At 49.0% G+C, this 13091-nt stretch overlaps 1 protein-coding gene across 1 annotated transcript in view; it reads left to right on the forward strand.

Moving 5' to 3' along the window:
* The window catches only part of COL26A1 (collagen type XXVI alpha 1 chain), a gene marked incomplete at its 5' end in the record, with an annotated part of 176611 nt that overhangs the window by 90725 nt on the left and 72795 nt on the right, over positions 1 to 13091 (forward strand). The gene's annotated exons all lie outside the window — the stretch shown is intronic.

Consider the following 13091-nt stretch of genomic DNA (forward strand, 5'->3'; position numbering starts at 1 on the left):
TGAAGATTGGAGAACAGCGGTGTCCACAGGATGAGACTGAGCAAAGCAGACCATGAGCCCCATGGCTGAGCTGAGGAGGGGCTTACAGGGAGGGTGTCCCACCGTGACCCATGATCTTAAAGAGCGACACGGCTGTGAACCACTCTCTCCTTCCCCAGAAGAGTGGTCCAAACCTCTTAGATGGCAAGGACAGGCCATGATTGACAAGCAGATGTGGGTTCATTGGACTAGGCTTCCTCTGCTAAAACCTGCTGCTATCCTGACCCTCAGCTCAGTCTTTTCTAGAAAGAGGATGGAGGTGGGTGGCAGTCCAGCCCTTCTGAAGGCTGGACAGGACATTTTTTTACAGTTGATCCTAGTGTTGGGCAGAGAGGGCCCAGCTCTCAGGATGGGAAGTTGAGAGCATGGCAGGGCCTTCCTGGTGAGGAGGGGCTGGTGGGAGCTGAGTCTCCTGGAACCACAGAATCAGCTGTGTGTGCAAAGCGCGAGCTGGAGCTGTGCAAGCCTGCTCTCTTGGTGCCTGACCATAATCCTCACCAGCCATGTCGGAGTCATGGCAGGAGGTGGTGGGGATGCTGGAGTCCTGCCTGATGTCGCCAAGCTCACTCTTCCAACCTCCGCAGGCTGCGTCCAGGGTCCCCAGAGGGAACACAATGCAGCCCCATCAGGCACTGTTCTGTGAGGGTGGCTGGGCTGTCCTCCCCCAAGGAAGGATAGAGAGCCACCCTCTGGGCTGCCCGAGTGCCCCTTGGGGAAGCTGGACCCACTTTACCTGTATGAGGTGACAGCGCAGTTTGTATGCTCATGAACTCGATGACGGGCTCTTTGGATCTGCTTGTCTTAGCTTGGGCTGTTGTAACAGAACACCATAGACTGGGGTGCTTAAACCACAGACATTTGTTTTGCATAGTTCTGGAAGCTATGCAGTCCAAGATCAAGATACTGGCAGATTCGGTTCTCAGTGAAAGCTCTCTTCCTGGCCACCTTCTCGCTGTGTCCCCACATGGTGGGGACGCAGGGAGAGGGAGAGAGCTCTCTGGCGTCTCTCCTTGTAAAGGCACTAATCCCATCATGGGGGCCCACCCGCAATATTTGCTTGGTGACATATCTATCCATCCCTCTATCCCTCTCTCCATATTACTTTTTGGTACCTGGGTCCTCACGTCCTAGGTGGATGGACTCAGAGAGGCAGCTTCTTTAACATCTCATCTGAATCCCACCCCGAGCCTGTGTCTATGTGTAAGCCCTGCTTCATATTTACAGTTTCCCATCATACAGTATCTCTCCCTCTCTCTTGCTGAGCAGACTCAGTTTCCCCAGTCCTTTTCCAGATCACACAGGCCACTGTGGCCTCCATCCTTGCTGCCCTGTCTGGTTCTCCTGCCCCTGGGGACCGTGGTGGATGAACTTACCAGGACCAGTGGGTGGAGCTTCAGTCTGATTTGCTTTATGGGCTCCATTTAAATGTTTTTCTTCCAATGCCACGTGACCGACCAAGGCCTGCTTGGGGTCCACTGGGAGCCCAGGAAGGTTCTCTCTGCACCATTTTAACAGAATTGCAGCCCCTGGGCCCTGGGCTGGGGGAGGGGAGGGGAGAACTCCAGCCCGCGCAGACATCAGGAAGCGCCTTGCGGTGATGTAAGGCATCAGGCCCCTTCCCATGTAACCAGAAACCCATGGGCAGAGTGTGGTCATTTTGCAAACAGGACAAGCAGAGTGGAGAACAAAGTCTCACCTCCCTGAGGACCCATACGTGATCCCCTGGAGTGTGGAGTGAGCCAGGCCAGCTGGCCCAGAGTGAGGGCACCCTGGGCACCATGGGGCAATGGCTTTCCACCCATCTGGGAGGAAAGGAAGGGTTGGTCACCCTCCCCCTTCCTATGGTCCTGCTTTGCCCATGGTGGCTGTTTCCCAGTTAGAGCTCCCAGACAGGGGATCTAGGCTTGGTTCTCAGCACAATTCACATGCCCAGCACCATGGAGCAATCAGTCTATCCCTGCAGAAAGATTCTGTATCCCTCATTCACTTGGACAGTGGAAAGGCCACAGGCTTCAACCCAGACCAAGGTCTGAAATCCTGGCTCCACACAATTGCTCTGTAGGCAAGTCACTTCCTCTCTCTGAACCTCAGTTTCCTCATCTGTAAAGTGGGCACAATGGTACTTGTCTTGCAGAATTATTAATTCTATTGCACATCAAATGAGATGAATAAAAAGTACCTGATGGGCATAGGAGGCCCTTAATAAGGGATTCTTGTTACTGTTATTGTTCTCTCAACTTGCCCAGTGCTAGACACGATGCCCAGTGCTAGGTACCAGAAATATACATTGACTGATTATGGTGTCTTTCCCTTCCAAATACAGGTGCTTAGGGCTGAAATGGACCTTAACATCTCTGTTCTTGTACGCGCGCATGCGCGCGCGCTTGTGTGTGCGTGAGAGAGAGAGAGAAAGATTGATTCAGTCTCTGCTGTTTTTGAACAGGACTGGGATCTGAGTGCAGCATGAGAATTAGGCCCACAGTTTCCCAGGCACTAGGGGCCACAGAAGTGGGGTTCATTCAGCTGCCAGTGACTCTGAGCAGCCCCAGCAGGGAGAGGGCATAAGGGGTCCCTGGTCCTGCTGGAGGTGCTGGGTGTCCTAGGCTGAAGGCCAGGTGAGTGATCTCACCTGCTGAGGTGCTGTTCTCCTTTGGGGAGTGGAAATTTACAGCCAGGGGCTGGGGTCCAACCAAATTCCCCTTCAAGGCAGCTGATCAACACCAAGGATGCTGGGAATGGAACCTGGGAGGTGGCAGGTGGTGTGGACAGAGCTTGGGGTGCGAGGCCAGAAGTTGTGGCTATTCCTGGCCAGGCGACCTTTGTAAGTCACCTGCGCATCCGTTTCTCCCCTGGAAGCAGTTGTTTTGCTGAGGAGGAGTGTAGCTTTGAGGTCTGCAAGCCTGCAATTCTGGGCTCCCCTCAGCAGGAGCAAGGCTGTTGTAACAATGATGCTGAGCTCTGGTTATTGTAAACTTCCCACAGAACGAGGCATACCTTACCATGATGTCATGTCTAGACACCCAGGTCAGGTATAAATTATGGAGACAAAGTAGCATGTTCAGTGGTTAGACTGTAAAACTTTAACGAGAGATTTCTGTGACTCCAACATATGCTGGGCAAGACTGTTCTTGGGGGAGGAGGAGGAGGAAAGGCGCTTTCTTCCTTTTTCACTTCCTCTCTGGCGTCTGTGGGTGGCAGGCACCGCCTTTGGGACAAGGCCCTTTGGACTCATGGAGACTCTGGTCCCAGGTGGCGGCTTCCTCCAGAGCAGGAAGTGACCGGCACTGGTTTCCGGAGACCTGGTAGCTGGAGCTCTGCCCTGCTGAGCTGGGTGGACCTTGGGCAAGTCCCAACCTCTCAGGGCCTCAGTTTCCTTATCTGTAAAATGGGGGCGGAAGAGAGAAGCTTCCTGCACGAACGTTTCCCCCTACCAGTCCGCTAGGGCCTGGCAGAGCAAAGCAGTAGACACGCGTGTGGAGCAGAAGGAATGCCTTTTTGCATTTAAGACTTACCTCCTGTGGCTTTGGTGATGAGAAATGTAGCAAGACAGAGGAACAGCTTGGGAGGCTGTAAAGTGCTGACATGAGGGGACCTGGCCCGGAAATCCTGGGGTCTCCTTCTGTGAAACAGGCTGAAAGTTATGCTGGTAGCAATTTAGGGGATATCTTTGTGGCATAGATGGACGCTGTTGTGTTTTTCTTTTTCTTTCTGACACCAAATACATTGTTCCAACACCAATTCTCCAACTCCCTGACCACGACTGGGGGTTCAACACTCCAATTCAGTTCTGATACCAGCTACCGGGAGTTAGTGGATACCCCACAAGTTAAGGGCTCAGTCTCACAAGACTGCCCCCCACTTCAGACGCCAGCTGCAGATGAGGTCCCTGGGCTATCTGCACTTCTGCCACCCTGCTGACTACAAATCTGTGGGTTCCCACGACACCCCCTCAAGTGTGATAATTCACTAGAATGACTCAGAGAACTCAGGAAAGCACTAAACTTACCATTACAGTTTTATCATAAAGGATACAACTCTGGAACAACCAAATGGAACAGATGCACAGGGCGAGGGGTGGGGGGAAGGGTACTGAGCTTCCATGCCCCCTCTGGGTCTACCAACTTCCCAGCACCTCTGTGTGTTCATCCACCCAGCTCTCCAAACCCCACCATCTAGGATCTTTATGGAAGTTCCATTACATAGGCACGATTGATTTAATCATTGGCAATTGGTGATTGAATTCAATCTCCGGCCCCTCTCCCCTCCCCAGAGGTCAGGGCTGGGGCCGAAATTTCCAACCTCCTAATCACGTGGTTGGTTCCCTTGGCTGCCAGCCCCCAGCCTAAAGTTATCTAGGGACCCAACAGGAGTCACCTCATTAGTATGAACTCAGGTGTGACTGAAAGGGGCTCCTTATGGGTATCAAAAGATGCTCCCTTCACTCTGGAAATTCCAAGGGTTTTAGGAGCTTGGTGCCAGGAACTGGGGACAGAGATCGAATATATACATTTTATAATACCGCAGACACGAAGGCCTTTGTAGCTGGGATTGACAATACTGAGGATGCTGAGGACGCCCACCTTGGGCCCTAGGTTTGAGACAGGGGAGGCCCTGGTGTCTGGCAATGACATTCCATGGTGCCAGAAGCCGTGGGGCACAATACAGGGGTCTGTTCCCAGACGTTGTATACCTGACAGCATGAGGACTCTGCTGCAGTCATGCACATGGCAGAGGGATGGCCAAGCTTTTGAACAGGGTGGCTAGCTTTGCGGGGCACTTGTGCCTTTTCTGTGTAGGTGGACCCATTCAATCATGGAAGGCATCGATGCCAGACAGTGGTACACTGCATGCGCTAAGGATACGGACTCTGCGATCCCTGTACATGTGGACCAGGGTCATGTTCATCACATGAAAATGTGATTGAACATGGAAAATGACCCCCAGGGGACCACAGAGCAGCTGGGATGAGGACAGCCTGTCCCTCAGCCAACTGTTTCACCATCAAATCACATTTATGAAGTGCCCACATATCTGAGGAGCCCATAAACACTGGAATCTATGGCGCAAACCCTCACTCATTCCAGCTGAAGTGTTGCAGGGGGCGGAGGGGCCTCCCTGGGACCCTCAGGCTCTGCGGAGGGGGTGCATTTGGCCCTGGGTACCCTGTTCCCATAAGAACCTCCTAAATGTTCTTTGTGGCCAAGCATTGCCTGGACTGCCCCTCAGGAGAGGCTGCATTTCCTGACTTGGGGTTGGAATGTTCCAGAATCTCTGTGCCTCACTCTGCTTTGAACAGTTATTTATTGCCTGGGCCTCTTATTCAGCGCTTCTCTCCCAGTCTTGGGGTTTTCTCCTCCTGCCCCTCCCCCTCGCCTTCTTCCCCTCCTCCTCCTCCTGTTTCTCTCAATTGCCTGCATGTCCATCTTCCCAACTACTCTATGAGCTGCCTGGGGGTTGGGTCTTTCTCTGCTGCCTTTTGTTCTGCAAGGACGCCACCCAAAGGAGGAAAAATGGGGTTTGGAGCCTCTCGGTCTACAGTCAAATCTGGCCCCAGTATTTCTTAGGTATGAAATTTTGGACAGGCAAAAGATTGCCTAGAGCCTCACTTTCCCCAGCAATGAAATGGGAAAGTTAAGGCTTACCCTGCAGGGGTCTTAGGAGGTTCTAGAGGCTTCTGGAAGTGCCCAGCTCACTGCCCAGCTCCTGGGAGCACTCAACTGGTCCAGTGCCTGGCCCGAAAGAAGCAGGTGCTGCCTTACACCTGGCCCTAGGGCACGATTTCCTTTTACCTTCCCGGTAACCCCATGGAACAGGCAGGCGTTGCCATGTTCCCATTTTACAGATGAGAAAGATGAGGCTAAGTGATTAAGTGGGTAGATGAAGGCCACATGGTTAGTAAGTGATTGATCCTGGACCAGAAACCTGGTCTTGCCTTTGAACTGCTCCACACTCACTAAGGAGGAAATGAATGGATGAATGAATGATTACATACAGGGTCATGCTGTGGCTGCAGCTGGCTCTGCTTCCCCAGGCTCGGGGAGAAGGCCTGGGAAGGATGAAGAGAAGCAGGTGGCTGGCTGGTTGTTCTGGCATCAGGATAGGTCTCCAGAGGCCTCATTCAGAGACCGAGGGCCAGGTTGGGTGTCCAGGCCACTGGGTCACAAGGTGGACTCATGGACCAGGGCTGTTTGCATATATCATGTGCATCTGTGTCCTGTTTATAATGTGTGTGCGCGCCTAGTGTGTATGGGATGTGTGTGGTGACTATGCATATTGTCCGTGTACGCATAACACTGGTGCAAGTGCATGCGTGTGTGAGGGGTAGGCGTGCTATGTATGCATGGTGGGTGCTTGTGATACGTGTGAGCATGTGAGGGGTGTGTATTTTGGCGAGTGGATTGTAAGGTATTTGTGTCTATGTGGTATATGTGTGTAGTGAATTATGATGTGTGTAATGTCTGTGCACATGTGTGCATTAGTGTGTGAGGTTTATATGTGTGTGGTGTGTGCAGATGTGTGGTGAGTGTGTAGTAAACCCTCCGTGATGTTCTCATGGACTGGTTAGATTCCCCTGAGATAATATGTCTAATCTTGAACTTGGAGGGTGTCCGTCTGGCCACTTGTATACTGGGAGCTGAGATGGGGAGGAGGGCTGGGGGGGAGGTTCTGACCCTCAGCCTGTAAACTTGCACTTAACCCTCAGGCTTTCTGTATGGCTCCCTCACCCTCCATCACACCTGGTATTCTTCCATCACGAGATTCTGGTTTTTTTCGCTCCAGAGAATAAGTCTCCAGTTTTATGCCTGAGTGGGCGTGAGGACCTAGAAACTTCTTCCTCCTTGAGACTTTGCATCTGTCCTATTTTTAGCACCTCCATATAGCTTCACTTTTCTGAGTACCTGATCCGCTGCCCTCTGGGCGAGGGAAACGAGCTTTTCTCAGCCTGTCCAACTGCTGACTCAGGACTCAACACCCTTGAGTCAGCAAGGGCAGCTCCCATTTGTCCATTTGTTTTGCACTTTTCACATTTGCTGCGGTTGACTCCTCTCCTATTTCTTTTTTTTAAAAATAAATTTTATTTATTTATTTTTATTTTGGGCTGTGTTGGGTCTTCATTGTTGTGCGCAGGCTTTCTCTAGTTGCGGTGAGTGGGGGCTACTCTTCACCGTGGTACGCAGGCCTCCCATTGCTGTGGCCTCTCTTGTTGTGGAGTATGGGCTCTAGGCACACGGGCTTTAGTAGTTGCAGCACATGGGCTCAGTAGTTGTGACTCGCGGGCTCCAGAGCACAGGCTGAGTAGTTGTGGCGCACGGGCTTAGTTGCTCCGCGGCATGTGGAATCTTCCCGGACCAGGGCTTGAACCTGTTTCCCCTGCATTGGCAGGCGGACTCTTTTAACTACTGTGCCACCAGGGAAGCCCCTCCTATTTTCTTTATCCTTGTCAATTTATATCTTTAAAAAACCCAAACCCCAAAAACTCTTCCTGTCACTTTAGTGGGGTTTCAGGAGAGTGTGGATAAATGTGTATCTGACATCTCTGCTGAAAACAGGTGAGCCAAGGAAAATGGCACGTCCCTTTGTGGAGGCATATGTCACGACACAGGGTGACTTAGCTCAGTAACCCTTAGTACCTCTTACCATACGAATGGTCAAGTTAAACTCTTAATTTAAAAAATGTACATAAGAACTATTTCAAACTAATTAAAAAGTACATAAAACACCCCATAAGATACTTAGGTACCCACCACTGAGACTAAACAGCGGTCGTCAGCATCATCTCTTATTTGCTTCAGAACAGTTTTTTCTTTTTCTTTTTAAACTTTGAAATAATTCAGAACAGTGTCTTAAAGACCTAAAATGTTAACAGGTATGGCTAAAGCCAGGTACAGCTGAAGCCCCACTCTCCATGCCTTTTCTATTTTTCCTTCCCAGACAAAACACTAACCTCAAGTTGGTGGGTGCCCTTCTCAGGCAAATTTCTACACTATTATTATATATATTTATATCTATAAAAATATATATGAGTATGTGTTTTAAAATTTGCATACGTGATGTTCTGCTGAATGCATCCTTTTGCAGTTTGCTTTTTCACTTAAGATATTTGTGAGCTCTATTCATAATGACTTTGTTACCCCTAGCTCATGAATTTTGATTTCTAGTATTCCACTGCATGAATATACTATACTACTCCACAGCACGAATTTATTTATCATTCTCCCACTAAAAGACGTATTGCTTCCATTTTTTCACAAATACAAGCAAGACTACAGAGAATGCCCTCAGGTCCTTCTGCACATGAGCAAAGGCTTGCCCAGACTGAGAATGCTGATCTTTAACTCTTTTAGATAGTGTCAAATCGCTCTCCAATCTCGTTGTTCCAATTTCCACTCCACCAGCAGTGTACAAAAGTTCCCCATTGCTCTATGTCCTTGCCAATATTTGGTGTTGCCAGATGTGATTTTTTTTGTACTCTGTTAGATGAAAAAAATGTATATCAATTTAAAGATCTGCAGTCCCCTAGTACCTCTGAGTTTCAGCTTCTTTCTGTTTTTGTTTGTTCAAAAATGTTTGTATGTAGCCCTGACTCTTGAATGATAGTTTAGTTGGGTATAAAATTCTATGTTGACAGTTACTTCCCCCCCTGCACTTTGGAGATACTGTACCATCATCTTCTGGCCTCTGTTGTTGCTGTTGAGTGGTCTACTGAAGAGATCTTTGGAGATAGTTCATCGTGGGTTTTTTTTTTTTTTTTGGTTGATTGTAAGTTTTTGTCTGCCTTTGGTGTTCTGCAGGTTCACTGTGACTTGTCTAGGTCTGGATCAGTTTACTTACCTATTTGGGACTCATTGCAGTCTTTGAATCCTTGATATATGAGGATCCATATATTTTTAAATCAATTCCAGAAAAGTCCAAGCCATTATCTCTCCAGATTTTTGCCTCTTTACCATTTTCTCTATTCGGTGCTTCTGAAATTCCTTTTAGGCAGATAGGATCCCCATTTCGTCTTCTATGTCTCTTAACCACTCATTCTTTCCGTTTCTTTATGTTTCACTTTTGCACTTTGGGCAAAATTTCCTCAGATATAACTTTTATTTTATCAGTCTTCTCCTCAGCAGTGTCCAACATGCCTTTTAACCTGTCCATTTCATTTTCATTTTTAATTATTATATTTTTAATTTTTATAGATTATATTTAGTTCTTTTTTATTTCTATCCAATTTCCAACTTCTTTCTTTTAGCACTCTACATCCTTACTTTATATGTTTCATATTTTCTTTCTTATTGGAATCTTATTTTCTCCTGTCGTTGGGGTTTACTCTTCCTGGTTGTCTTCTTTGCTCTCTCACTTATGGTAGCTGTTTTCCTTGTTTCTTCTTTAATTTTATTTTATGGTGAACTCTTCTTTGTCACTGCTTGTTTTTTTTGTAAGGATCCCTTGTAGCCTGGATTGTGGATCCATTCTCCCACAAAGTTTTATAAGGTACTTCAGAGTATCACTGACTAGGAATAGATTTTTAGGTTAATTTCTTGGTTTGTGGGTTTCTGGGTAAATACTTCCGGGTTTATAATATTAATTCAAACCCGAGATCCACACAAGGCACAGGCCTGAGGTTGGCTGCATCAGGGGAGATTTTCTCTTTAAATCTAAGCAAAAGAGAGGAGCTTCATTATTCCCTCCCTGTGCTGACTGGAGATAGTCTTCTAGAAAATCTTCTATGAGGGAGTGTTCCCCTTCCCCCCTTCATGGACACTCAAAGCACATGGGTGTGGAAACCCCACACTGAAGCAGCCAGGTTACCCTGGTGATAACCTTCTCACTCCTTCCCCAAGGTCAGTTAGACAATCTGCTCATATAGTAGCTACTCTGTTTTCAGTTTCCTCTTTATCCTTGTAAATACCTCCTTTCTTTCTTGGGAAGTCAGCTATGCATTTAAAATAATCTTTATTGTATTTTGTCCAGCATTTCTTTTTATTTTAATCCAACATTTCTAAGTGTTTGTAGAAAGGCGTTTTTCTGATTTTCCCATACACCATCTTGTTAGAACCCGAGGTCTCTAATCTCCTTCCATCTCAATTTCTCCACTTAGAAGGTAGGAATAATGTTACCTCCTACAAAGAGTTATCAGGATCAAGTAAGGGTTTACATAATCGATCTAGCCACAGGGTAAGTACTCAATAAATGCTAGCAATAATGATTACTGTTACATTGATATCATATGTGCTTTTTCTTTTTATTGATATTTGTGGGTAGACTAGCTGGAGACCTTTGAAAATAAAATAGCTAATTTTCTCCCCATGCAGGTTGTGATCTTTAATTGTACCATATTTATTCTCAGAGGGAGGTGGGGGAAAAGCAATAAAATTAAAAGTTAGGGTTCACATGGTATGCTAATTACAATAATATATATTATTTCATATCATCCATATAATAACCCCATGACATAGGATGTTGTAACAGTCAGGATGGTAACAAACAACCCCATGATTTTAGGGGTAGTTGATCCAACAAAAGTTACTTTCTTGCTCAAGCTGCATGTCATCCAAGCTTAGGCAAGGACTCCCACCCCAGCCCCTCCCTGTTTGCCCAGCAGGCTGCAGGGCAGCAGAGGACCCAGCATGTCAGAGCTCCTTAGGGCTCTAGGTTGACAGAAGTTCCACCATCTTGCACCTGCACCCTGTACAACAGGTGGGGAACTGGAAAGCTGTGCATGGACTTTTCACTGTCTCAGTCTCTCATAACTTACTATCCTAAACTAGTCATGTGGCCCTGGTCAACTCTAAGGAGTCGAGGAAATATAATGAAGATAATGGGGTTTGGGGTGATTACATCTGTCTCTGCCACAGGCAGGATGGAAAGATAGGAACTTTTCTCAGACGCCCTCTAAGTATCCAGCACTGTGCTAGGCATGTGTCCTACTTTCTCAACTCTCAACAGTGCTTCAAGGTAACTTTGCATATGAAGAAACAGGAGCTGGAGAGGTTAAGGAACTCATGTGAGATGCCACTTCTAATAAGTGGTAGAGCCAAAATTTGGATTCTACCTTCTGACTCCATGTTATCTACTTCTGCCAGGGGACAAAAAGGGCCAGAGACATGCAGGGAGGTGAGAGGAGCCCAGAGGTCAGCACTGGACATGTTGGCATTGAGAGGTGACGCTGCCTCTCCCTGAAGCCCCAGCAGCAGGGGAGCCTGATCAGCCTTCCAATTCACCTGTGTGAGGGGTTCACCCCTTGGCTTCAGGGGCTAGTCATGCCGTGCCAGACATATGCGTAGTTATGGACACATTCCAAAGTCAGGCATGAATGCTGTGTGATAAGTGTGAGTTTGGATCCTTTGTGCCATAGGCTGCTGTGCTTGCAGGGGCCACCCAGGCTCCCCTGGGACATACACTTGGGAGCTCATGGACCAGAAAGGTCCTCATGCTCTCAGCCTCTGTCCCCTGACCTGTGGCTGCCTTTGTTTGCATGTCTGCTTTGGTCAGGAAGCTGGGGTCTTCATCTAATTTATCTCAGTGTCCAGGACAGGGCCTGACCCTGAAGAGGCCTCAGGAAAGGCTCTTTGGTGGGACAGAACTGACTGTTCTGACATCCTTGAGAGCAGGTTGTTACAAACCTGTGTTGCCTGGGCTGCTGGGGAGTGGACAGGGGAGGCTTGGGGTGGGTCCAGGCCTGGCCGCTGCATTCTTGTGACTCTGGGATGGCTACTTCTCTCTCTCAGCCTCCGACTCCCATCCTGGATGGTGGTGTTGGGGGGCAAAGTGATCCCAGCCGGTCTGAGATTCTCTGGGATTCTGGGATCTGTCTTCACCTTCCCGCATGCCTGAACCCTTGGGAAAGGCTTGGGCAGGGATCAAACCCCACAGAGGACCCAGCTGAATTCTTTTTTTTTTTTTTTTTTTGAGGTATGCGGGCCTCTCACTGTTGTGGCCTCTCCCGTTGCGGAGCACAGGCTCCGGATGCGTAGGCTCAGCAGCCATGGCTCATGGGCCCAGCCGCTCTGCGGCATGTGGGATCTTCCCAGACCGGGGCACGAACCCATGTCCCCTGCATCGGCAGGCAGACTCCCAACCACTGTGCCACCAGGGAAGCCCCCAGCTGAATTCTTGATTCCGAGGCTCCTCCAGAGCCCAAGTCTGCCTGTGTCTACCTTACAGCAGTCTTGGGGTTCACCCTGGGTCTTGGGGTTCACAGACCAGGCTCAGCAGAGACCTTGAGAAGAGAGCGGGCTGGGACTCTGAGCCTGAGATGGGGGTCCCCAGGACGGCTCTGTGGGGAAGGGCTGGAGCCAGACCCACGCTCCTCAGCTAGCCGCAGCCTCTGTCCTCAGCAGCTGCGGGGAAGAGGACCCTGTCTGCAAAGGCCACGCAGTTGTTTTAGATTAGCATACAAATCGACATTAGTGTAGTACATCTGTTGTTAATCCACATCCCGGGGAAGGGGGGATGCCAACACGTCGTTTATTAGGCACCTCGATCCCATAATGTCCTTTTTTTTTGCTGCCTTTGTCTTCTCTCGGCCTCCATAATGGGTTCCAGGATGTCTTTTATTTTGCTACAGACCACGTTTCCTCCTGCCTAACAGATCAGAACGTAATGGATTCCAGGATGTAATTTATGCTATTTTGGAATCAGACTCTGTACTATTAATTCTAAAGCCTTTGGGCAATCTCCAGGGAGGCCGGAGTTCTCTGTTTGCCCCCCTGGTCATCAGACAGGCACCAGGAACCCAAGCACAGTCCAGGGGCTGGAGAGGGAGGGAGCCCAGGCCGACAGCTCCCAATTAAGGGAATTCCAGGCAGGCGTGGGAGAGGAGGCCAGAGGGTGCTGGTAGAGACAAAGGAAGCTGAGAGGATGCAGAGCCAGGAGGGGGAGGCACGAGATGTTCAAAAACCTCAGACATGAGCAGAACCCCTGGGGAGCTGGTCACAGACACTGGACCACGGTTTTTGAGCCCTTGGGGAAGAGAACTTGGACCCTGGGCATCCAGGAGGGACGAAGCCCCAGGGAGGTGTCTCCCGGAGGAGGGCAAGGCCATGTGAGCAAGAACACTGCCC

This window comes from Mesoplodon mirus (genome assembly GCF_964341445.2).
Source record: "Mesoplodon mirus genome assembly, chromosome: 15".
Classification (NCBI taxonomy): domain Eukaryota; kingdom Metazoa; phylum Chordata; class Mammalia; order Artiodactyla; family Ziphiidae; genus Mesoplodon; species Mesoplodon mirus.